The following is a 24,494-nucleotide window of genomic DNA, read 5'->3' as shown; positions in this document are numbered from 1 at the left end:
TACTAGTTTCAGTCTCCCCTGGCCTTACTTTCCTTTTAAACACTTGCTTCATTTCAGGATTACACACAATAAATTAACCAGTTAAAGGATTCTCTCTGGATGGTTTAGTCAACTGAGGAATGTAGATAGAGTCTGTGCTTGCATACTCAAGGAATCTTATCTAGATTTCAGGATGACAGTTCAGAATTAGTTTGTGGAGCTATGAAAACCATGCTTGCTGTGCAATTCAAGGCCAGGGCAAAGGTGCCAAAGGTTAAATAACTGAATGGGTTGACCTACTGCTAGTGAAATTTGAAGAAACCAGTGATTGCTACTATTTTATACCATTAAATGACAGTCCACTTAAGCTTGACTCTTTTTTGTGGACTGTTAAAATATAACTATTTTCATAAAGCAACATTTTGTATAAATCATACATGCAAAGCCTCGTGGGAGAAGAATGTGCTAGTCGTACAATCGATAAATATAGAGCTTACAGGCTTACACTCTATGTTCCAGGCACTGGGTTAGTTGCTGCAGATACAAAGATTAAATTTTGTAAATATAAATATAAAGGCCCCTGACCTCAAGAACTGTATAAGCTGGTGGGAATATGCAAACAAATACGACTTGTTTTACATATATATGTGTGTATGTGTATGTGTGGATACACACATATATATAAATAGAAATAATCTGTATAGCCTGTTTGTCTCCAAAACATAACTGAGGCATCACAGCATTGCTGGAAGTTTGGGTAAAACTGTAATTATCAGAACTTCCATTAAAGCACATTGAAAGGAATACTGTATTTTGATAAGCCACTTGAGATGGCCAGTGAAATGCCCTAGGGATCTGAGGCTTGCTGTAGTTAACTGTGAGGATTTTGTTTTGCTAGGTAGGGTATACAGGCCGGGGAGAGCTTTTTTGCCATTTCTGCTAAACAGCACCTGCTGTCTTCTCCAAATGAAATTTGAACACATTTCAAGAATGGTCTCTTGAGGGGGACTTCCTGAGAGACTCACTTGTTTCCATATAACTACTCTTATGATTCAAAAGGATAACTTAGAGGTGCCTGAGCAAACTGCTCTGGAGGTCAGAAGGAACACTTCTGGGAAAGTCTCCGCCTCCCGGGTTCCTGCCTCAGTCTCCCGAGTAGCTGGGACTACAGGCACGCACCACCATGCCCGGCTTATTTTTTGTATTTTAGTAGAGATGGGGTTTTACCATGTTGGCCAGGATGGTCTCCATCTCCTGACCTCATGATCCGTCCACCTCAGCCTCCCAAAGTGCCGGAATTACAGGTGTAAGCCACTGCTCCCAGCCGAGAGACTTCTTATAAGAGGTTTCTTTTGTGGAGAAGCTTGAATAGTTAACATCAGTTGCTGGAGATAAGATATTCCAGAAAATGTGAATGTCTTGTGTTTCAACACAGAGACATGAGATCACAGCCCGTGTTAGGGATTATGAAAGGATCCAGAGCCCCAGAGGAGAGTGAGAAACAGGCAAAAGAGTTTGATTCTAAGCTGGAGATGATGCAGTGAATGAGGTTTTGAGCACGCCTGAACTGTTGGCCATGACAGTGGGAAGGTGAGTTGCAATGGAGCAACACTGGAGATGGAAGTGAGGGAAATGGCCCAGGGCACTTACAGTACAGGTCAGAATATGGAGGCTCCAGAGCTACTCAGAAATGTGAATGACTGGACTTCAGTAACTGGTTAAACAGAGGGAGGTGAAGGAGAGGGTCGCTAAGGATATTTCTTGGACAACCAGGTGGAGATGTTGTTTCATGGTGGCTTTATTTATTTACCACTCTAGTTATTTCTTGTCTGTATTTCTTAATTTGTATGTATGTGTGTTTAAGGAAAAAAGGGAAGTCATCTTGTTAACACTTCTGCCTTATCATAGGAATAAAGATAAAAGCTCAAGAATGCAGTATTTTCACTAAATCAGCAATACCTTTCCTGGGCTGTGCCACAATAAAGGTCAGCATTCCTTACAAAAAAGTCAAAGTCATCATCCAAGAAATGCCTTCTATGTTGTCAATCAAGCTTTCAAGTAAACAAATACAGAGAAGGAAGAAAGGAAGGAAGTAGGGAGAAAGGAAATATGAAGGGAAAGGAAAGGAAGAAGGAAAGAAGGAAAGGAATTTGATAGAAAAACAAAGCAAATACCTAAATTACGGGAAAACTAAAGAATTAAACAGCCAAAAGGAAGGAGGAAGCAAACCCAAGTTCATCTCCTAAGAGGTTGATTTAAGAGGTCAAGTATTTCCATATGAAATGCATACTTTAGCAAAACTAGACACACCCAGAACAGGAGGGGGGCTAGTGAGTGGGGAGCCAGAAAGAGAGAGAGAGAGAGAAAGAGAGAGAGACAGAGAGAGAGAGAGAGGCTTAATACTGGACTATTGCCATATATTTAAGAATAAAAACTCCTTGAATTCAGATTATTCATTTCACCAAGCACAATTAAAAGTTCACTCTCTTCTGTGTATGTAATAAATGATTGTATGTTTTAAAATTTTTTCAATCATCCTACTACAGGAGGATATTGCATATGTAAGCATTCAGTTTCTTCAAGAATCAGTGAGAAATATATAAAAATACTTGTATGGAATTGTAGAACTCTTCATGGCTTAGGGGTAATAAAATTCTCACACAGCATTTATGATTTCTTTATTTTTTCTTTTACATTATATTATATGCTGAAATTGGAAATCTTTGGTTATCTGTCAAATAGTTTTATTATTATTGAATTTTATTATGGAATAGAATTATATCTCTTCTTTTGCTCTTTTCACTGCTTTAAGTAGTAAATTTCCTCTACCCTTCTTTTGGTGGAAAGGAAATTTGACTGCTCACCCATCAGTATCCATCAGTAATAAGAGAAAACCCAAATGTGAAGGAGACAGGAATAATCAGAGAGAAAAGATAGCATCTATGAGGTTTGCCTGAGGAAGTCCAGGATCTCTTCCAGGTTTAAAAGCACAGAAATGAGCCTGAATGAAAGCTTTGTACATTTCAGGGGACAATTTCTAAACAGTATGCTCTGTAAAAACTGGAGCTGACTCCAGCTTGCTCAGTTAACTATTGTCAACCTTTGCAGAATGCTCATGAGGTCAGCAGGTTAGTCTTTTTCAGGCCAGTTATTTTGGCTTTTGCTTCTCTAGCCATAACATATGCCTTAAGTTTCTCTATCTTAGAAATCTCTGCCTCTCTTCTCAAAGGGGATCAGAAAGAGAGAGAAAATGAAGACTATTTATCCAGTTGATGGTCAGAGAAAGATAATATAAAGAGTGGAGCTGGATCGTGTCTTTCAAATTTTATGACTGAAGGAAGTACTGAGGCCCATGGAGAACATGGCTGTAAATAACATGCAGGAGCGCCTTACTTGAGGAAGAGAAGGCAAGCAAGCATACAATAACAGCGAATATGCATTTACTTTTACTAAGTGTTAAATTTGGGGCTGAGGGCTTTCAATGTATTTTTCATTTAACTCGAAGAACAACTCTTTGAATGAGAGGTACTATTACCCTCTCCATTCCTACAGAAGATTTATCAAAACTTCGAGGGGATACTTTAGTTATGTATAATTGCGTAATGAATCGCCTCAGAACTTAAAACAATAAATATTTGTTATCTCATAGTTTCTGTGTATAAGGAATTTTGGAGTGGCTTAGTTGGGTGGTTTTGCCTCAGGGTCTCTCATGAGGTTGTAATCAAGATGTTATCTGAAAGCCTGACTGGAGCTGAAGGATCCCCTTCCAAGTTCACTCATGTGACTGTTAGCTAGAGGCTTCAGTTCCCTAGTGTATGGGCCCCAGTTCCCCACCATGTGGGAATTATATTATAATTTCATGACTTCTAATCTCTGTGTGCTAAACGTTCTAAAGAAGAGCCTACTGCTGATGCCTTCATTCCTATATAAAGCTGTATACAGGCAATGACTGACATCTCAAGCTTTTGAATGGTTCTGTTTAGTAGTATTAGTAGTAATAATAGGTCCAGATTTACTTACTTGCACGAAATTATACTTAGGATAATATGGTAGCTACTTTCCCTTAGAATGAAGGATCCAAGAGAGGAACTAAGCAGGAAACTGAGCTGCCTTTTATGACCTAGCCTCAGAAGTGGCAGGTATACCATTCCTTCTGCTGTGTACTATTGGTCACACAGACCAACCCTGATACAATGTGGGAGGGCACTATACAAGTGCATAAATACCAGGAGGTGGAGATCATTGGGAACCATGATGGAGGCTGGCTCCAATGACCATCAAAGAAGTTAAGGAACTTGTTTAAAGTTCCACAAAGTTAGGATTCATACTCAGGCAGTGTGACTTTACAGCTGATACTCAGTACTGTTCAACTGCCTATCATTCTGTCAGCTTGTAATCAAGTATAAAATCAAGTTGGCCATATTGGCATAATTGTTATAACTTCTCATTTGCATAGCTATATTATCATTTCATGGCTTCTAATCTGTGGGGAAAAGAAAGATCAGACTATGACTGTGTCTATATAGAAAGAAGGAGACATAAGAGACTCCATTTTGTTCTGTATTTGAGATGCTGTTAATCTGTGACCCTACTCCCAACCTTGTCCTAGCAAGAGACATGTGCTGTGGTGACTCAAGGTTTAATGGATTTTGGGCTGTGCAGGGTGTGCTTTGTTAAACAAGTGCCCGAAGGCAGTATGCTTGTGAAAAGTCATCACTATTCTCTTAATCTCAGGGACACATACACTGCCAAAGGTCACAGGGACCTCTGCCTAGGGAAGCTAGGTATTGTCCAAGGTTTCTCCCCTGTGATAGTCTGAAATATGGCCTCGTGGGAAGGGAAAGACCTGATCGTCCCCCAGCCTGACACCCATGAAGGGTCTGTGCTGAGGAGGACTAGTATAAGAGGAAAGAAGCCTCTTGGCAGTTGAGATAGAGAAAAGCATCTGTCTCCTGCCCGTCCCTGGGCAATGGAACATCTCCGTGTAAAATCCAATTGTATGTTCTGTTTACTGAGAAAGGAGAAAAACTGCTTTAGTGCAAAAAATGGGACTTGCTAGCGCAATGCTGCTCTTTATGCACTAAAAAGGTTTATGGAGATGTTTACATATGTATATCAAGGCACAGCACTTTTCCTTAAACTTATGTCACAGAGATCTTTATTCATATGTCTTACTGCTGACCTTCTCCCTACGATGATCCTATTATCCTGCCACTTCCCTTTTTCTTTGATGGTAAAGATAATGATCAATAAATACTGAGGGAACTCAGAGACCAGTGCCGGCGTGGGTCCGCTGTACGTTGAGCGCCGGTCCCCTGGGCCCACTTTTTCTTTCTCTATACTTTGTCTCTGTGTCTCATTTCTTTTCTCAAGTCTCTTGTCCACCTAACGAGAAACGCCCACAGCTGTGGAGGGGCAGGCCACCCCTTCATAATCTCTATGTGTTCAGTATCCTGAGGAAGAGCCTACTTCTGCTGTCTTCATTCTCATATAAAGCTGTATGTATATAGGGCAATGACTGACATCTCAAGCTTTTGAATGGTTTTGATTTTTAGTATTAGTGGTAATAATAGATTCAGATTTACCTACTTGCACTAAATTACACTTGCTTTGCTTCTGATGTAAGTTAAATTATTTCATTTGATCTTCACAGAGAAGTTCATGTTAGAGAGATATATTAATATCTTGACTTTTTACATGCAAAAGTTTAGGAGTTTGCAAGTAAGTACTGGATCTTGGGAATGCAAACTTTTTGGCTACCAACCTTCCCTGAGCCTGCTGGTTCCCATGAATGGCTAATTTATAGAAATGCCTTGGTGAGAGTTTTTCAGAGTTAATGTTTAATCATTACTTTATGGTTGGATGCTAATCCTTTCATTGCTGTAAATCAATATCTTGTAAATATTTTTACCTTTAGTCTTCAGAGCTTCATTATGACCTCCAGAAGAGGGTGTGTCTCTCAATTTGAGAGTAACCTGAAACCATGAAATTAGAACTTCTGAGTAAACTGTTTTATTATTTGCCAAACATTGTATTGTTTTATATTGTTCCTCAAAATTGTAACTTCCTAGGAAGCTTTTAAAATTTTGAAGATAAACTATGTGCTTTCTTTAACTGGGGGCATTAATGTGTACATTTATTAATTATTTGGTTCAGTGAGGAAGCAAGTAGACCTATGAGTTCAGGTCACATAATTCAGCATCTAAGACCCTAGAAGAGGAGGTAATGTAAGACAGAGCCAAAGCCACCAGATATTTTACTCATGGCACTCAGGAGCCATGGTGGCTCAGGACACATAATTGAGGTAGAGGGAGTAAGACAGGTGAATATCAAGCAGGTCTTACCATCCACCCTTTCCTTGACTTCTTAAAACGGGGGACCCCAAAACTGAGCTTAGTGGCCCCTGGGACCCTAATGCCATTTCTGTGGAACCCTCTTTTCTTGTTTTCCTCAGTTGTTCTAAAGCCCACCCTGCTCAAACTCATCTCCATAAGTGTCATGGATGACTCTTATTTCTCTATTATATTCTTCCATTATTTGATTACAGGCATAAACCTCTTTTAGTATGAGATTTAAAACCTCTTCAGGGCCAAGTCCTACAGTGGCCAGAGACAATATTTTTCAATTCAAAAACATATATGAAATGCTTACTTCATGTCAAGTGTTACTGAAGGTATGGGAGTAGGGGGATATGGCTATTGAAGGTTTACTGCATGTCAAGTGTTATTGAAGATATGGGGGATATGGCCTGCTATGATTGCATATTTGTCTCTTCCAAATGTCATGTTGAAATTTGATCTCCAGTGTTGGAGATGAGGCCTAATGAGAGGTATTTGCATAATGGGATCAGAGCCCTCTTACAGGGGTGAGTGAGTTCTTGTTCTATTAGTTTCCATAACAGCTGATTATTAAAAATAGCCTGGCACCTCCCTCTTTCTTGCTTTCTTCCTCACTATGTGATCTCAGCACATGCCAGCCTCCCCTTTAACTTCTGCTATGAGTAGAAGCAGCCTGAGACCATAATCAGATGCAAATGCCCAATCTTGAACTTTCCAGCCACCAGAATCATGATCCAAATAATCCTTTCAAAAAAAATAAACTACTAGCTTCAGATATTCCTTTATAGCAACACAAAATGAGCTAAGATCTGGCCCTAAGCAGTATAGACAATGTCCCTGTTCCACTGGACCTTTACAATCCATAGAGCAGGCAAATTATAGGCAAGTGCAAAAATAATTTCAGATGGTAACAAATGTTATGACAAAAATAAAGTGGGATAGAGAGGACTGACAGACACAGAAAGGAGTTTCTCTCTTATTCCAAGCATGATTTTGAGCTCCTGGAGGATTTCAATGCGAGTGTGATATGATCATTTCACATTTCAAGAATATGCTCTGACTCTTGTGTGGACAGTAGTTTGGGGTTGGTGTGGTTTGTCCAGGTGATCGATGATGGTGGCTTGGACAAGGACTATAGCACTGCAGGTGAAATTAAGTTGTTGTTGTTGTTTTTGTTGTTTAAAGAAATGCAGGATGAATTTTGGAGTAAGATAGTGGGCAGGCATGTGAAGAGTGAGGGAAGGAGAGAAGGTAAGGATGGCTCCTCCGACAGCTGGCTAAATAGCTTAAGTGAAGAATTTCTCTTGCCTCCTGGCTGTTTCCTTTTCGTAAGAGCTTGTCTGCAGAGGTTCCTCTAGTTTAACTCCCCTTTCCTATGGGATCAGCCTTCCCCTTTCAAGGATGTGCTCAGGAACACCTCCTACTTCATATTTACTCAGCACAGACTTGTTGACAGAAGGTAATTCTCCAACTTGGCAAATATTTATTGAGGATTTTTTACATGCCAGGTACTTTGTGGATTGTTAGGAATAGAAAGACAATAGATATGGCCTTTGTCCTCAAATTATTGACAGCATTAAAGGATGCATAAACATTAACTATAATCAAAAGAGCTAAGTGCCCTTCTAGTAAATGATCAAAGTGCTATGGAAGCACTAGTGACCAAATGATAAATGCTGCCCCGGGAAGTTTCTACATAACTAACCGAGCCTAAAGTGTTAATAATTAGTGGGTCTTAATACAATCCTTCCAATCCTTCAGCCACCAAACTGGCTCTGAGGCATGCAGTGCACCTCCATGTTGGTCCTCACTGACTTACAGTCCCCTGGTGCTGTAAGAGGATTGTATCAGGATGTTTTGGGCTTCAAGGAACCCAATACCTGGCCAAAAATTATTTGAATGATAGCGTTTTATTATTGTGTTGTCATTAGCATCTTTTATAATTGGAAGTACAGAAGTAAAGTGGTTCTTGAGTTTGTTAATGTAATGGCCTGAACACATCAAGAACACGGAGCCTTTCCACTTTTCAGCTCTGCCATCCTTGGAGTTTTGTCTTTTGACCTCCAGTATATCATCTCATGGTGGAGCATGGCTTCTGCAGCTCAGCCCAGCACTTGCTCATACAGCTCTTTCACAGGGCAGAAGAGGATGCTCTTCCTCATTTATGTTCTGCTGTATCAGGGAGGAAAACCATTTCCATAAGTCCTCTGACCGGACACAAACTTTCAGATCTTACTGGCTACATTTGTGTCACTGTCCATATCTAAACCAATCACTGGCAAGGAGAAAGAATTGCTGTGATTGAACTAGACTAGTCAAGACTCACCTTTCTAGGGCTGGAGAGTATCTTCCTTTGCTAGCACATGGAAGGAGAAGGCCAAATACTGAAGTTGAATTGAAAATTCTGAAAGACAGAAATTGGGGGGACGGCCTACGTAGGCATATCGTGTATTTGATTATTGCTCTTTTCATTACATTAGAAAGATTTAATTTTGCAACAAAAGAGGACAGACATCAAGCCAGCTCTGATCTCCAAAAATCTGGAGCAGCAATTCTCTCCTTTCCTCCTCCTCACTTTCTTTCCTAACTGGGTTTATTGCAAACCAGTGTGCTTTGTTGCTGCCTTTCTGATCTCAAGGACATTTTGACTTCAGTCCTTTCTTTCTCTTGGCATCCTAAGTGATCAAGAGGAGGAAATAATTGAATTACAATATTAAAATATAAATCTGAGGCAATAGAGCAGGTCAGAAACATCTGAGGGGAATTACTCACAGTTTACCCCTAGAAAATCCACATAAACTATCGTATTTAATCCAGTTCATAATAGCAGAAAGTGGCAGAAATAGTCAACATAAAATAAGATGGGCAAAGTTTTTAAAAAATGCTAAAACTTAGATCTGTGAAAGTTAACCCAGGAAAGTAGGACTTAAAATAATTAATAACCATAAAAATTAAATAAATGAATAACAGAAGCAAACAAAATAACCTCACAAGGTCTAAAAGCTATAATTTAATCTAACAAGGGCAAAAAAAAATCTACTTGATGACTCAAATCTTTATTTTAAAATTTCCAGGGAAAAAATTACTCTGCATGGTAATGATTTTCTTAAAATGAGAAGAGTTTGGCTGTACTGAAAGGAGAACCCAGAACCCAGGAGCCAGTGGACCTTTATTTCTTCCTGGCAATCTGGCCCTACTTTCCCTGTCTGCTCACTCACTTGCTCTTCTAGTGAACAATTCCAGGTATCTCCTCTCCTCTCAAACTTCCAACATCTCCACCCTATGCAAATTCATAGCTAAAGACCTGGCTTCCTGTTTTGATAAGAAAACTGAAACCATTAGAAGAGAACTTCAGTTCTCACAGGCTCATCAATGCATTCACCTGCATGGGCTCCCCTCCCAAGTTAGGGGAATGAATGCTCAGGCTCCTATCCAAGACCAAGCCCTCTGTTTGTGCCCTGGGTCCCATCCTTTTGCTTACTGAAAGTTTAGACTCCAGCTATCCCTTTGCACGTGGCATCATCATTTTTTCCATCCCTATTTGATCATGAACAGGCAATAGTGTCTCATATTCTTAAAAAAAAAAAGAAGGAAAGTATCTTTTTCCACCCTCATCCCTGCCAACCTACCACTTCCTTTCTCTGCTCTCTTTACCACAAAACTTCTTAAAGAGTTTCTATTATCACCATCTGTTATCCCTCTTCTTTTTTTTTTTCCTCTTAAGCCCCCTGGAACAAGGGTTATCCCCACCACACCACTAAAACAGCTCAGTTCTTGTCAAGGTTCCTAATCTCTGTGTTGCTGATCTGGAGTTGCTTCTCACTCTGCGTCTCATGTGCCTGTCAATTAGTCATCCTTCTTCTCCACCGTCCCTCGGGGCTCTCACTCTCTCCTGGTTGTCCTTCTACCTCACTGTGCAGTCCTTCCCAGCCTTCTTAGGTACTCTTCCTGATATCTTCATCTTCTCACCTTGGACTACTCTGGGGCTCCCTTGGCAACTTTCCAATTTTATCTGCAAACCAGACCTTTTACTGAGCTCTAGGTGCAGTATACAACTGTTTACTGGACATCTCCATTCGGAGGTGATATTGGCATCTCATACTGACATCTTCCAAAACTCTTTGTTTTCCCTTAGTACATTTTATCTCAGCGAGTGGCAATTCCATTTTGTAGCTACTGAGGCCAATATCCATGCAAGTTCTCCTCAACTCCTCTCTTTCATTCACAAGTCACATCCAATGTGTCAGCAGTTTTATCATCTGTATCTTCATATTCTCTCAGAGTTTGACCATACCTCACCACCTCATCTCCTACTACCCTGGTCAAAGACACAATTGCCCTTCCCCTAAATTATTGCCAACATCTCTCTTTCTTTTTCTTAATTCCCCCTGTGGTGTATTCTCAACACAACAGACAAGGGGATTGTGGTAGGCAGAATTCTAAGATGACCCCCAAGAACCCCACCTCCCCTCCTGTGTACTAATCTCTGAGATTGTGGCTATGATGGATTTTCTTCCTGTAGTTAAGTTTCGTTATAATGCACAGTCAGCTTTAAGAAAGAGAGATTACCTGCTTGGGCCTGACTGAATCACATAAACCGTTTAAAAGAAGAGTTTCTCTGACTAGTCACAGAACAGGCAGTCAGGAATCCCAGGCATGAGAAGGATTTGACATGCCATTGCTGACTTGGAAGACAGAGGGGCCATATGGTCAGGAATGTGGGTCATCTCTAGGAGGTGAGAGCAGCCTGGCTTGTAGTCAACAAGTAAATGAGAACTTCACTCTCACAACCTCAATGAACTGAATTTTGCCAACAACCTGTGTGAGCCTGGAAGCAGGTAATTTTTCCCCAGAGCCTCCAGCTGACAACTCATTCCAGTCAAAACTTTGATTTTAACCTCACAATACTTTGAACAGAGAACTCAGCAAAATGGGCTGGACTGCTGACTTACAGAACTCTGAACTGATACATGTGTACTGTGTTAAGTCACTAAGTTTGTGGTGATTTGTTACATAGCAATAGAAAACTATTAATAATATAGTGATCAAATTGTTTTAATTTATTATTTATTATTTATTTATTTATTTTGAGACAGATTCTTGCTCTGTCACCCAGGCTGGAGTGCAGTGATGCAGTCTCGACTCACTGCAACCACCGCTTCCCAGGTTCAAGTGATTCTCCCACCTCAGCCTCCCGAATAGCTGGTACTATAGGCATGCACCACCACACCTGGCTAATTTTTTTTTTTTTTTTTTTTTTTGTATTTTTAGTAGAGATGGGGTTTTGCCATGTTGGCCAGGTTGGTCTCATCCTCCTGACCTCAGGTGATCCACCTGTCTTAGCCTCCCAAAGTGCTGGGATTATAGGTGTAAGCCACCGTGCCTAGGCTGGTGATCGTATTTAAACATAAGTCAAATCATGTCCTTCTCTGCTTAACCCTGTTCATTGGCTTTCCATTGTGAAGGCTCCATGGCACTTGTTACCACCTAACATATGGCATTGCTTACTCATTATCTGTTCATATGTCTCCCCCAGTTAAAATGTAAGCTTCGTAAGGGCAGGAGTTTTTCATGCTTTATTCACTGTGATGTCTCTAATGCCCAGAACACTGAATAACACAGTGAGTGCTAAGTAAATGTTTGGTGAATTAAAGAAGTTATCTTGGAGCTCAGGCAAGAAAAAATTTTTTAATGAACATTTATTAATGTTGCTGCAATTCTGATTAAAATTCTTATATTTATAAACCACTCAGTACTAAATTGTGTATACCTACAATTTGTAAGTGCTAGCAACTGTTTGAAAAAAGATACAATATGTTCATCCTCATGGCTTATTAATAGTTTAGTTAAGAAAAGACTGTTAAAGTACTTAAATAGATATAAAATTACTTGATTAATTGGCAAAATATGTGGTACAGAAAATAAACATTTTAATAAGATGAGGAGAGAGAAATGAATGTGGACTAAGTAGTAAGGGATAGATAGGAAAATGAAGGCCATGAATGTAGATTGTTTGGTTGAGAAGTTTGTCCAGATGGCTTGAGGATGCAGCAGGTTCAGGTAAGTATTTCTTTAAGATCGATACACACTCTGCATGCTTAACCATAGAGCAGAAGTGAGCAGTGGAAAGAAACTGAAGATGCATCTGGGCACAGTGGCTCACACATGTAATCCTAGGTCTTTGGGATGCCCAGGAGTTCGTTCAAGGCTTTAGTGAGCCATGATAGTGCCACTGCACTCTAGCCTGGGTGACAGAGTGAGACCTTGTCTCAAGTAAGAAAGAGAGAGAGAGAGAGGAAGGAAGGAAGGAAGGAAAGGAGGAAAGAAGGAAGGAAGGAAGGAAGGAAGGAAGGAAGGAAGGAAGGAAGGAAGGAGGGAAAGTTTTAGAGGGAAAAGGTAAGATTAAAAAAATTCCTTGGGAACAAGAAGACAAGCATGAGTCACAGATTGGGGTGTGGAACTATCGGGAAGGAAGCTCACCTCTCCCTCGGAGTTCGAAGGAAAGAGTTAAACAATGGCAGGAGGGACAGATACCAGAGAACTGATGAGCTTGGTAGAAAATAAGCTTCTTATGGTAGCTGTTGCTGTAAAGGAGGAATCATTGAATTTTTTTGTTGGCTAATTTTATAATTTTTTCAAAATGTATATTGCAGGACCTGAGTTGTTCAACATTGTATAATATTTAAAATCTAGGAAACGTGAAAGAAAGGGAAGAAAAGAAACCTATTTTAAAGCTTACATGACTACTTTTTTATGAGTTCAGGAAAAAGATGATAAAAGTTATTGGGTATTCCCATGGAAAAGAGAATAGAGATGGTATAACTTCCTTTCTAGGAAGCCATAGTGTTGCCATCCTTCTTAGTGTCCAGAGCAAAAATTCTAGAGTTTTCTGAGAGAATTTGCACTCTTTTGACTTTGAAGCAGAATAAATTAAGTTTCAGCTGACCCAAGTCCTCATGATACTACCAGCCTGCTTATTTAAAATAGTTACAAACACTGAATTTAAACACTCCATAAAACCCAATTCACAAAAAATGCCAAGAAAGTATTTACCACACGCAATCACTGTCCCAAAGATTTAGAGAGGTTTAGAAGAGTGTTTGTAAGCACAGGCTTTGGCGTCATATTGCCTGGTCCAAATGTGGCTTTTGTGCATACTAATCACAGGATTTTAGTCTAGTTACTGGCTATGCCTGTCTGTGCCTCAGTCTCCTTATTTGTAAAATGGGAATGAGCATAAGAAGAATAAATGAGTTGAAAGTCTGCATTGAACACTGCAAGAACACCATAAGAATGTGTAATTATTATTCTTTATATATTTATAACATTTTTGTTTGTTTGTTTTAACAGCTCCTGAATGTTTTGCCTGGCAAATACTAGGAATGGGGCAATTCCTGTGGCAGTTTTGTTTTCCAGTGATTGTTTTTTCTTATATCGGGGATGACAAATGCTTGTCACAAAGAATAGCCTTGTTGATTACACTTATAAATCTTCGGGAGACTTCTTCAATGAGTCAGTGTTAGAGCTTTCAGTTTCCATAAACACAGATTTCCTTTACTCAGTTTTCTTTCAAACAAGAGCTGATCTTTCTTAGTTTGCACTCTAATAACCTCCACTGAAGTCCCACTACAACTGCTTTTATGTATATGTCAAGAGAAACTAGCCCTTTGCTAAAATAGTTGCATGTTTCATGGACCTGTGAGTCATTCAGTCATACACTTAAGAACTGTGCACCTTTTAAATGTTTATCATCACCTCGGATTACACAGCCTAATGCCATTCAACTTCATGGGGCATAAAAGCTCTGTACATACTAGTTTGGGCCATCATTGTATCAGTCTTGTTTATTCCCAGAAAAGTTCTATCAAGAAAAGAAGGAGTGACTATAATCAGAAAAAAAAAAAAAAAAAATTCATTTCACAAAGGGATAAAGCAGTGCTGCCGCCTTGCTTAGTGCTGGCTGCCTGTGTGTGTAGAGCTTCCTGACCCTGCTGTGATAGCAGAGGGAACCAGGCAATGTAACTGGGCTCAGTTCGGTCTTAGCCTTGCATTTCTTTACCAGCATGTTCATATTTGGGTTAAGATGAAAACAGATATCTGACACTTGAATACTGAGACGTAAATATTCTGCCCACTTTCACTTTTCTGTTACATATGTTGGAGTTGTATGCTGATATTGTTTCAGGGTAACTGGAGTTTCAATCTCAACATCTGTCTTTCAAATCCCGTCCTGTGAGAAGTTTTTGTTTTTGTTTTAATGTCACTCACAATTTTGAGGAATGTCTAGATGAGGTTGTCAAACTATAGTCAGGACTGGCCACCTGATGTTGTAAAAGTAAAGTTTTATGGGAACACAGCTGTGCCCACTCACTCAAGTTACAATGGCAGACTTGAGTAACTATAACAGAGACTAAAGACTGTAAGGCCCACAAAGCCTACACTATTGACCAACCAGCCATTTAAGAAAATGTGTGCCAACTCCAGGTCTAGATGTTGTATTCTTACCACTTAAAAATACTTTCTTCATAATGTCTAACTTAAATAACGAGATTCAGAAAAACGATTAAGTGTAGAGTTTATTCAAGTGCAAAGCTTGAGGATGACCTCTCGGAAAACATACTCCAGACAAATGGGGTTAGCATTACAAAGTGAGGAATTGAAAGTTTCACTCATATAGGCAGTTAGCAGGGTTGCAACATTTTGCATACAAGGTCAGTATGTGTATTATAGTGATTTTATTGGTTACAGATTGGTATATTCCAACTAAAATTGCTTTCACTTTCCGTGAGCAGGGGTGATGATCTGAGGGGTTCCTACCTCTGGCACCACAAGGTCTTTTCTGGTCATTTATGGGAAAAAGCAGAAGTTACAGCTACATATGTGACTCAGGCCACATACCTCTCAAGGCTGAAAACAACCTAAAGTTCCAACAGCTTTAAGTTCTATTTAATTTCATCACAATAGGTAAGATGAATAAGTTCTTATATCAGTTAGGGAAATCACACTAGAGGCCAGGCATGGTGGCTCAGGCCTGTAATCCCAGCACTTTGGGAGGCCGAGGCAGGCAGATCATCTGAGGCCAGGAGTTCAAGAGCAGCCTGCCCAACATGGTGAAACCCCATCCCTACTAAAAATACAAAAATTAGCCAGATGTGGTGGCACACACCTGAAGTTGCAGCTACTTGGGAGACTGAAACGGGAAAATCACTTGAACCAGGAAGGCAGCAGTTGCAGTGAGCCGAAATTGCATCACTGCACTCCAGCCTGGGTGACAGAGTGAGACTCTGCCTCAAAAAAAAAAAAAAAAAAGAAATCCCACTAGATATTTCAGCAGAGAGATTTAATACGAAAATGCGTTACACAGATAAAAGAGCAAAAGAGGAACTCTGAGGTAACTGAGAAAGAGTAACTGCAGGAAGGAGTCCCCTCTAGGAACAAAGAGGAAGAAGAGGTACACAGATCTCAGATCAAAGCTCTAAAGTTTATAATCCCCCCAGCTGCTACTGGTACCTCTGAGAGGCATGATGAAGCAGATTCTGGATATTACAAAGGAAGCTAAAGTCTAGAGCAGGTGCTACTGCTGGGTGCATGCTGTCAGCAACAAAGAGGAAAGGAGGAGTCCCTCCTCTTCTCTAATTGCCATCTAATTTTTTCTCTATTTTCCCCTATTAACAGAATCTAGCAAGAATCCTGCAGATGAGGCTTCTTGGAAATACAGCTTTAAAACCCTTCCCCAGAATTACTGAGCAAGGAAGGATATGTATATTTGGAGGTGAAAGCCAGTAGGTGACTGGCTCAGGCTTACAGAAGTGTGCTGACCTAACAGTAGCTAGTGGTGGTCTAGAACCTGAGTTGTAATAGCCTGACAGGTTCTTCCTGCCTGCTGCACAGATAAAACCAATTCACTGTGACAGTGATATTGCAATAGAGAATTTCATAATCACAGGACCAGCCAAGTGAAAGGACAGGAGACAGTTCTCAAGTTGCCTCCCTCAAAGCTTGGAAGCTAGGGTTTTTAAGGACGATTTTGTAGGCAGGAGGCTAGGGAATGGGTGCTGTTGATTGTTTGGGGATGAAATCATAGGAGTTTCCAAAATGGTCTTTGTGCACTAAATCATTTTCTGGGTGAGGGTCACAAGACTGTTTGATTTAGTTCCTCGGTATGAGTCACAGGTCCAAGTGGAGTCAGCAGGTCCACCTGAATGCAAAAGTCTGAAAAATATCTCAAAGACCAATCTTAGGTCTTGACAACTTGACAATAGTGATGTTATAAGAGCAGTTGGGAAAGTTACAAATCTTCTGACCTCCGGAATATTGGCTGGTTATCATTTAATTACTAGCCTACATCTTGGCAGAATTCAGGCCCTTCCTGTAATCCTCAGTTGTGGCTTTTTCTTAGTCTTAGAAAGGCAATCTCAGTCCTCAGAGTGGGCCAGTTTGGGGAGGGACTATTATCATCCTTGCTTCAAAGTTAAACTATAAACTAAATTTCTTCCATAGTTTGCTTGGCCTACACCCAGTAATGAGCAAAGGTAGTTAGCTTGTGAGGTTAGAAACAAGATGGAGTCAATTAGTTTAGATTTCTCTCACTGTCATAATTTTTGCAAAGGCTGTTTCAGAGGCTCCTGTGCTCAATGTGTCTAGTCCTGTCTGGCTAAGCTCACTCCTCTTCCTACACTACAGCCACTTGGAGTTCACATATTGTGTTTGGAGCTGTTGGTTCTTATTTTCAGATTGTCTGACTTTTATGTTTTCATTCAATAACTATTGAGTGCTTACTGTGCACCAGGCACTGTTCTAGGCTGCAGTGATATAATAGTAAACTGAATGAAACAAAATAAAATCAGTGCCCTCATGGAGCTTACTTCCAATTAAGGGAGGCAGAGAGTGAACAATATAAAAAAGTAAAATGTATAATAAGTTAGATGGTATCATTGCTAAGGAAAAAATGACTAATGCTGGAAAGAGTAGTAGAGAATACCATGAGGGAGAAGCCTGCAGTGCCAGTCCAGGGAAGGAGTGCAGCATTTGAATAAACACCTGAAGGAGGTGAGGAAGCAAGCCCTGGCCATATCTGGGGGAAGAACAATACAGGAAGAGCATATAGCAAGTGCAAAGTCCCTGAGGCAGGCATGAGCCTGGTGTGTCTGGCCACTGGGTGGCCAGTGTAGCTGAAGTGGAAAGGCAAAAGAGGAGGAGGAGGAGGTAGAGGTGGAGGGGTGCTAAAACACATTAAAATGTTTTTTTTTTTTTTCAAAGTGTTGCTATTCGGGGAAATGTGCATTGTACTATTTCAGGTGAACACATTGGAATGTGATTATGTCCCTAACCAAAGTTTGGTCACCTGACAGTCCCAATATTCTACAGCCTCCAGCTAGATGGAATGCATTTATCATATGCCCCTGGATGTACCACGGTGTTCTTTTCCTTTTTTTTTTTTTTTTTGAGACAGAGTTTCACTTTGTTGCCCAGGCTGGAGTGCAGTGGCATAGTCTCGGCTCACTGCAACCTCTCGTGCTTCAGTCTCCTGCGTAGCTGGGATTATAGGTGCCTGCCACCACGCCTGGATGACTTTTATTTTTGTATTTTAGTAAAGACGGGGTTTCACCATGTTGCCCAGGCTGGTCTCGAACTCCTGAGCCCAGGCAATCCACCCATCTCAGCCTCCCAAAGTGCTAGGATTACAGGCATGAGCCACTGCACCCAGCTGTACCACAGTGTCCTTTTGTTGAGAAGGTAAATCTGCTACTGTGATTGTATTCTAACATCTCTTATGTATAGTAATCAGAGAAATATCAGTCTTCAGACATCCTCTAATTCCATTAGGTCCAATGTTTTCCCTTCATACTCAAAACTGTTGACTTCCAATATGGATGCTACGGATGGTGTTAGGCATGTATTAATAGAAGGGAGAAAGTGATATGCGTTGGCCCTTAGGAAATAATTAGATTGCTCTTATCCTAAATATTTTTCTCAATGTAATTATCTCATGCTTTTTTATTAAGATCAGTTTTCATTATGAACATAGTGAAACTTAACTGGCTCTTATTTTACTGCGGTTAAATTCTTAATATCACTCTTAGGTGCTCCAGAGGAAAGACTCTTTTATATTCTTTTTTGTATTCTGGTTGCCTAGCATATGCTTGGAACAAAACAACAATGCATAGTGTAACATGTTTGGGTGAGGGAGAAAGGACAAGATGGAGGAAGGTGAACAAGAAGGCACAATCCATGTTGCTTCCGGGTTCTTCCTCACCAACTTTCCAGCGGGCAGGAAAATGCAGCCTGCGCCCAGGAAAATGCAGATCAACTGAGCGTGCGCCGCGTGACCTCAATCTGAGGAAACTGAAACTTACCCGGCCATGCTTATGGAGACGCCCCTATCACGCCCTTATCCCGCCCACTGCCCTCCCCCTTCCAGTACCAATGCATAAAAGTCTGCTGCCGGCAGGAGCCGGGGTGACTTCTTTGGCCCCCGGATTCGTGGACCGGAGAACATCACCGGAGAGCGTCAGGGTGACTTCCCTGGCCCCCCCACACATGAGGACCAGAGAACCTCGCCCGAGAGTGTTTGCATATTTGCAATAAAAGACTGCCACTTTCTTATGTACTTTGGCCTCATGTTTAATTACTTAGCTCTCCTAAATTAAGTTACATTAAATTAAATTAAGACATAACATACTTACAGGTGCTTCCTAAGTTCTAAGTTCTGAGCTAAGCATATAACATACGTTATCTCGTTTAATCATTGAAAATCTCCATGGGCTATTAGTCTCGTGTTATGGATTTTTAAAATGAAACTTTAAAAGATGTCTTAGCTTGTGCTGCTGTAACAAAATACCACAGACTAGGTAATTTATAAGCAACAGAAATTTATTTTCTCACAGTTCTGGAGATGGGAGGTTTAATATCAAGGCATTGGCATTTGGTGTCTGGTGAGGGCCTTTGTGCTGCATTCTCACACGGCAGAAGAGTAGAAAGGCAAAAAGGCTTAGGCTGGTTCCCTCCAGCCCTTTTATAAGGCACCTAACCATTCATGAGTGGGGAGCCCTCATGACTTAATCACTTCAAATGGTCCCACCTCTTAATATCACAACAGGGATTTAGTTTCAAGACTTGAATTTTGGGGTACACTCGACTATAGCATTCGCCCTTGAATCCCAAACTCCGTGTCCTTTTCATATGCAAAATGCATTCATTCCATCCTAATAGCCTCCCAACTCTTAACTTTTTGTAGCATCAACTCAGAAGGCTAGAGGCTGGAGTCTCATCTAAATTAGTTTTCACCTAAATTAGGTGAAACCCAAGGTAAGCTTCACCCTGAGGCAAATTGCTCTCCAGCTGTGAATCTGTGAAATTAAACAAGTTGTGTGCTTCCAAAATACAACAGTGGGGTAGGCATAGGATAGATATTTCCATTCCAAATGGGAGAAATAGCAAGAAACGGTTAACAAGTTCCAAATAAATCTAAAGCCCAACGGGGTAAACAACATTACATCTTGAGGTTTAAAAATAATCTTTGACTCCATGTCCCATGTTTCAGACATGCTAGGGTGGGGATTGGGTTCCCAAGACCCCAGAGGACCACCCACGGCCCCAATATGGCTTTGCTGGGCACGGCCCATGGTGTAGCTCTCATGGATTGAAGTCTTGTGCCTGTGGCTCTCCCAGGCTGACATTGCATGCTGGTGACTACAGTTCTGGGGCCTCAAAGGTGGCCCTGCCCAGCAGCTCCATTAAGCACTGCCCTAGTTGGGACTCTGCAGTAGCTCCTGTGGCAGTTCTCTGCATGGGCCACTAGCCTTTCAGAGGAATCTTTTGAAATTTAGGAGGAGGTAGCCATGCCCCCATGCTTGTGCACTCTATGCTCCTGCAGATTTAGCACCACATGGGTGCTGCCAAGGTTTATAGCCTGTACGTGCTACAGCGGCAGCTCAGCCTGCTTGAGTCACATATGTGGCAGCTGAAGAGTGCTGCACCAGAATGCTGAGAGCAGAGACAAGGAGGTGCAGGGGAGTCAATGATGGGGTCCCATGGGTGCCCAAGGCTCCTTTTCTTGACATAGTTCTTTCCCCTAGGCCAAGCTGGTCCAACCTGTGGCTTACGGGTGACATGTGGCCGGACAGCTTTGAATGCAGCCCAACACAAATTTGTAAACTTTCTTAAAACATTTTGAGTTATTTTTGTGATTTTCTTTTTTTTTTTTTAAGTTATTCAGATATCGTTAGTGTTAGTGTATTTTATGTGTGGCCCAAAACAGTTCTTCTTCCCTTGTGGCCCAGGGATACCAAAACATTGGACACCCCTGCCCTAGGCCGTGGCAGTCTGGGCCTGTAATGGGAGGGGCAGTAGCAATAATCTCCAAACTGCCTTCAGGGTCATTGTTCCATTGTCCTGATGAATAGCATCTGGCTTCCTATTTTCCATACTAATCTCCTTATTAAACTTAAACATTGCTTGGCCACACCCTTGGTATTCTCTCTGAACTTGCGTTTTTGTCTTTACAACCTGAGCAGGATCAGGCCAGGCTGAGACTTTTCCAAATCTTCCCTTATGATTATGAATTCTGTCTTTAATTTGTTTCTCTCTTCTCACGTTTTCCTATAGGATGTCAGGAGAAACCATTCAGCACCCTGCATGTGTTTTTTTCTTCTGCCAGACATCCTTGTTTATCCTCTAATTCTGCCTTCCAGAAGGGCACAGACACAATGCAGCCAAGTGCCACTTTCTGGTATGAATGACCATTTCTCCAGTTCCAATGAGATCTTTATTTCTGTCTGAGATCTCATCAAAAGGGTCCTTTACTGCCATATTTCTACCAGCATTCTGATCACAATCACTTAGATAATTTCTAAGAAGACCGAGGCTCTATCCACAGCTCTCCTCTTCTGAGCCCTCGCCAGAATTGTGTTTAACACTCTGTAGATGTAATCTAGGCTTTTTCTAGCCTGCTCTTCAAAACGATTCCAGCCTCACCCATTACCCAGTTCCAAGCCACTTCCACATTTTTAGGTATCTGTAACAGCAACACTCCATTTCTCTGGTACCAATTTCTTTCTAGGTCCATTTGTCTTGTTATAACAAAATACCTAAGAATGGGTAACCTTTAAAGAACAGAAATGTATTTCTCACAGTTCTGGAGGCTGAGAAGTCCGAGATTAAAGTGCAGGCAGGTCAGTGTCTGGTGAGGTCCCACCCCATCGACAGCATTGTCGCTGGAGGCAGCATCCCCACATCATGGTGAAAGGTAGAGGGCCACAAAGGCAGCAGCGAGTTCCCTCCAGAGCCCCCGCCCCCAACTTTTTTTTTTTTTTTTTTTTTTTTTTTGAGACGGAGTTTCGCTCTTATTGCCCAGGCTGGAGTGCAATGGCGCTATCTCGGCTCACCAATACTCCGCCTCCCGGGTTCAAGCAATCTTCCTGCCTCAGCCTTCTGAGTAGCTGGGATTACAGATATATGCCACCACATCCTGCTAATTTTGTATTGTTAGTAGAGACAGGGTTTCTCCATGTTGGTCAGTCTGGTCTCGAACTTCTAACCTCAGGTTATCTGCCCACCTCGGCCTCCCAAGTGCTAGGATGACGGGCGTGAACTGCAGCACCTGGCCTCCCTTCAGCCCTCTTATGAAGCACTAATCACTTCCCAAAGAGGCCCCACCTCTCAACACTACCACAATGGAGATTAAGTTTCAACGTGAGTTTTGGAAAGGACACCATCTTTCAAATCATAGCAAAGATTCAGTAATTTTCCCAAGGCCCCAAGGCAAGAAATGGACCTGGTTTCAAATCCAGGCTCTCTGATTGAAAGCAACTAGCTCCTGAACCCCTTGATTGGTGTTTGTTGAATCTATGGAGATGGGTGGCAGCCTGCATGTGCTGCTGGAGGATATAGCCACAAGAAGAGGGGACATTCAGTCAGTTTCTTCTTTTACCTCCTTGATTTTTCTTCCACCACCCCTGTGTCAAGGCCGTTAATTTGCTAGAGCAAATTTTGAAGTAACACTCGTTTTATTTCTTTATACCCATCATAGATACAAGCATCAATATGGAATGTTAGCTGATTACTGTATGGAACACAGGAACTTTATAACCAGATATCTCTTTTGCCTGTTTTTAACACCTTTACACAGTTATGCGCCGTAACAAGCACATTTCTTTTTAGATGTATTTCATTAGCCATTTATTTACCAAGACAGTTTATTTTTGTGGAGTGGAAACATTATATGTCAATTTAATATAGACAAAAAAGTTTAGTATGAATGGATGACAATATTCAAAATATCTTGTAATCATACAGAAGCAATTGATCAAAGCAAGGATACCCCATGGAACTATACTACTATCTTATTTGGATTTTATCATTCTGGAATTATTCTTTTTCAGAAATAATTTTGACACTACAGCAAGGATTCATTAAGATACCTTAACACTTTGATAAGAATTTATTATTAGATTGAGCCATTTTAAATGCCGCCATTCTACCTTTTTTAACTAACAAAAAGGGTATTTTCATATGGTTCAAGCTAATAGGTGCTTTAGCTGAAGAAGAAAAGTATAAAATTATAAATCTATATTTTTATTTTTAAATTAAAGTTTGAAATTCGAGTTTCTGTATAAACTGATGGGTAACATATGATTAAGTGCTTTACTTGGCTGCACAATGCTTTGAACTGATAAGTCAAATGAACATGTCCCAGGCCGAACTAAGAAAACCATGCAAGCAGCCAAAGACCTTCATCTGCTGCCGCAGCAGTGCCCTGTCAGTGAGCAAGTAGACAAGGAAGACGAATCATGAGCATGTCTCGTAAGAGTTTGACAAAATAGGTTGTAACTTGGCAGCAAACTATGAACTTGCTAAAGGTCAAAACCTGGAGTTGGCACTCTTGTCTCACAGAACTCGCGTATCTTGATGTTTCAAAACTGTCTTCCAATGTGCCCTGCTTATCAAACGGCAAGGCAAAAAACAAGGAACATTTGTGTTGCTCTGCTTGCTCCAATTTAGCCGCACTGCTCTTGGACTGGCAGCTAATATGTGGAAACTGGGTTGCAGGGTTATTCTAAAGCAGCTGAGTGAGCCTGACACAGACCAGTGTGAACCTGGGGCTTGCAGGAATGTCCTAAACTCTAGTTAAGTGTGCCATCAGAGTTGATATCTGGGAAATGAGCCTATGGATCCAATTCACAGGGAGCCATCATGAGCAGAAGGGAACCTGAATGTGTTAGAGATGATGAGTTTTCAAACTGTGTACTGGGCTAGGTGCAGCGGCTCATGCCTGTAATCCCAGCATTTTGGGAGGCCAAGGTGGGAGGAGTGCTTGAGCCCAGGAGTTGGAGACCAGCCTGGGCAACATGGCAACAACCTGTCTCTACTAATAATACAAAAATTAGCCTGGTGTGTGCCTGTAGTCCCAGCTATTCAGGAGGCTGAGGTGGGAGACTCACTTGGGCCTGGCAGGTCGAGGCTGTAGTGAGCCGTGATTGTGCCACTGCACTCCACCTTGTACAACATGAGCGAGATCCTGTCAAAAAAAAAAAAAAAAAAAAAAAAGCTATGGACTTGTGAGAGAATGAACCCAGCAAGGTCTGAGGAGGGCAGGCGAGTTAAGTGCACAGGGAGGAGCACATCATGAATGCAAGATGAAGCACCCTGGGCAGCAAGTGCTGTCAAAGGAATTTTGCCTCAATTATTTCAACATTCCCAATGTAACTGTGTTGCCTGAAAAACCTGGGTAAATACCTTTAAGTGAGATGCATTTAAATGAGATAATACTATATGTGATCTTTTATAGGTATTAAGTTAATTCCTTTCTTACAAAATCAAGAGTTATTGATAGATGTTCCATGTTGATATATCTATTTTTTTTATATATACATATATGTGTGTGTGCAGATCTGTCTAGATATCTACATCAGCAGACTATCAGGATTGTGGATGTCGATAATCATCTGTATTTCAAATTACACTCATTTTGGGGTGTGTTTATGTACATTTTAAACTAATGCCTCTTGATAACAGAGTATAACTTCTTGGCCGGACACGTTGGCTCAAGCCTGTAATCCCAGCACTTTGGGAGGCCGAGGCGGGTGGATCACGAGGTCAGGAGATCAAGACCATCCTGGCTAACATGGTGAAACCCCGTCTCTACTAAAAATACAAAAAAAAAAAAAAAAAAAAAAC

The 24,494-nt window shown here is 41.1% G+C and overlaps 1 protein-coding gene across 2 annotated transcripts in view; it reads left to right on the top strand.

The window, feature by feature from the left end:
- DPP4 (dipeptidyl peptidase 4) overlaps nucleotides 1-24,494 on the top strand; it is an 86,334-nt gene that overhangs the window by 2,044 nt on the left and 59,796 nt on the right. The gene's annotated exons all lie outside the window — the stretch shown is intronic.

The sequence above is a fragment of the Piliocolobus tephrosceles genome, chromosome 11 (genome assembly GCF_002776525.5).
Source record: "Piliocolobus tephrosceles isolate RC106 chromosome 11, ASM277652v3, whole genome shotgun sequence".
Lineage (NCBI taxonomy): Eukaryota > Metazoa > Chordata > Mammalia > Primates > Cercopithecidae > Piliocolobus > Piliocolobus tephrosceles.
This window is presented reverse-complemented; position numbering and strand designations above follow the sequence as displayed.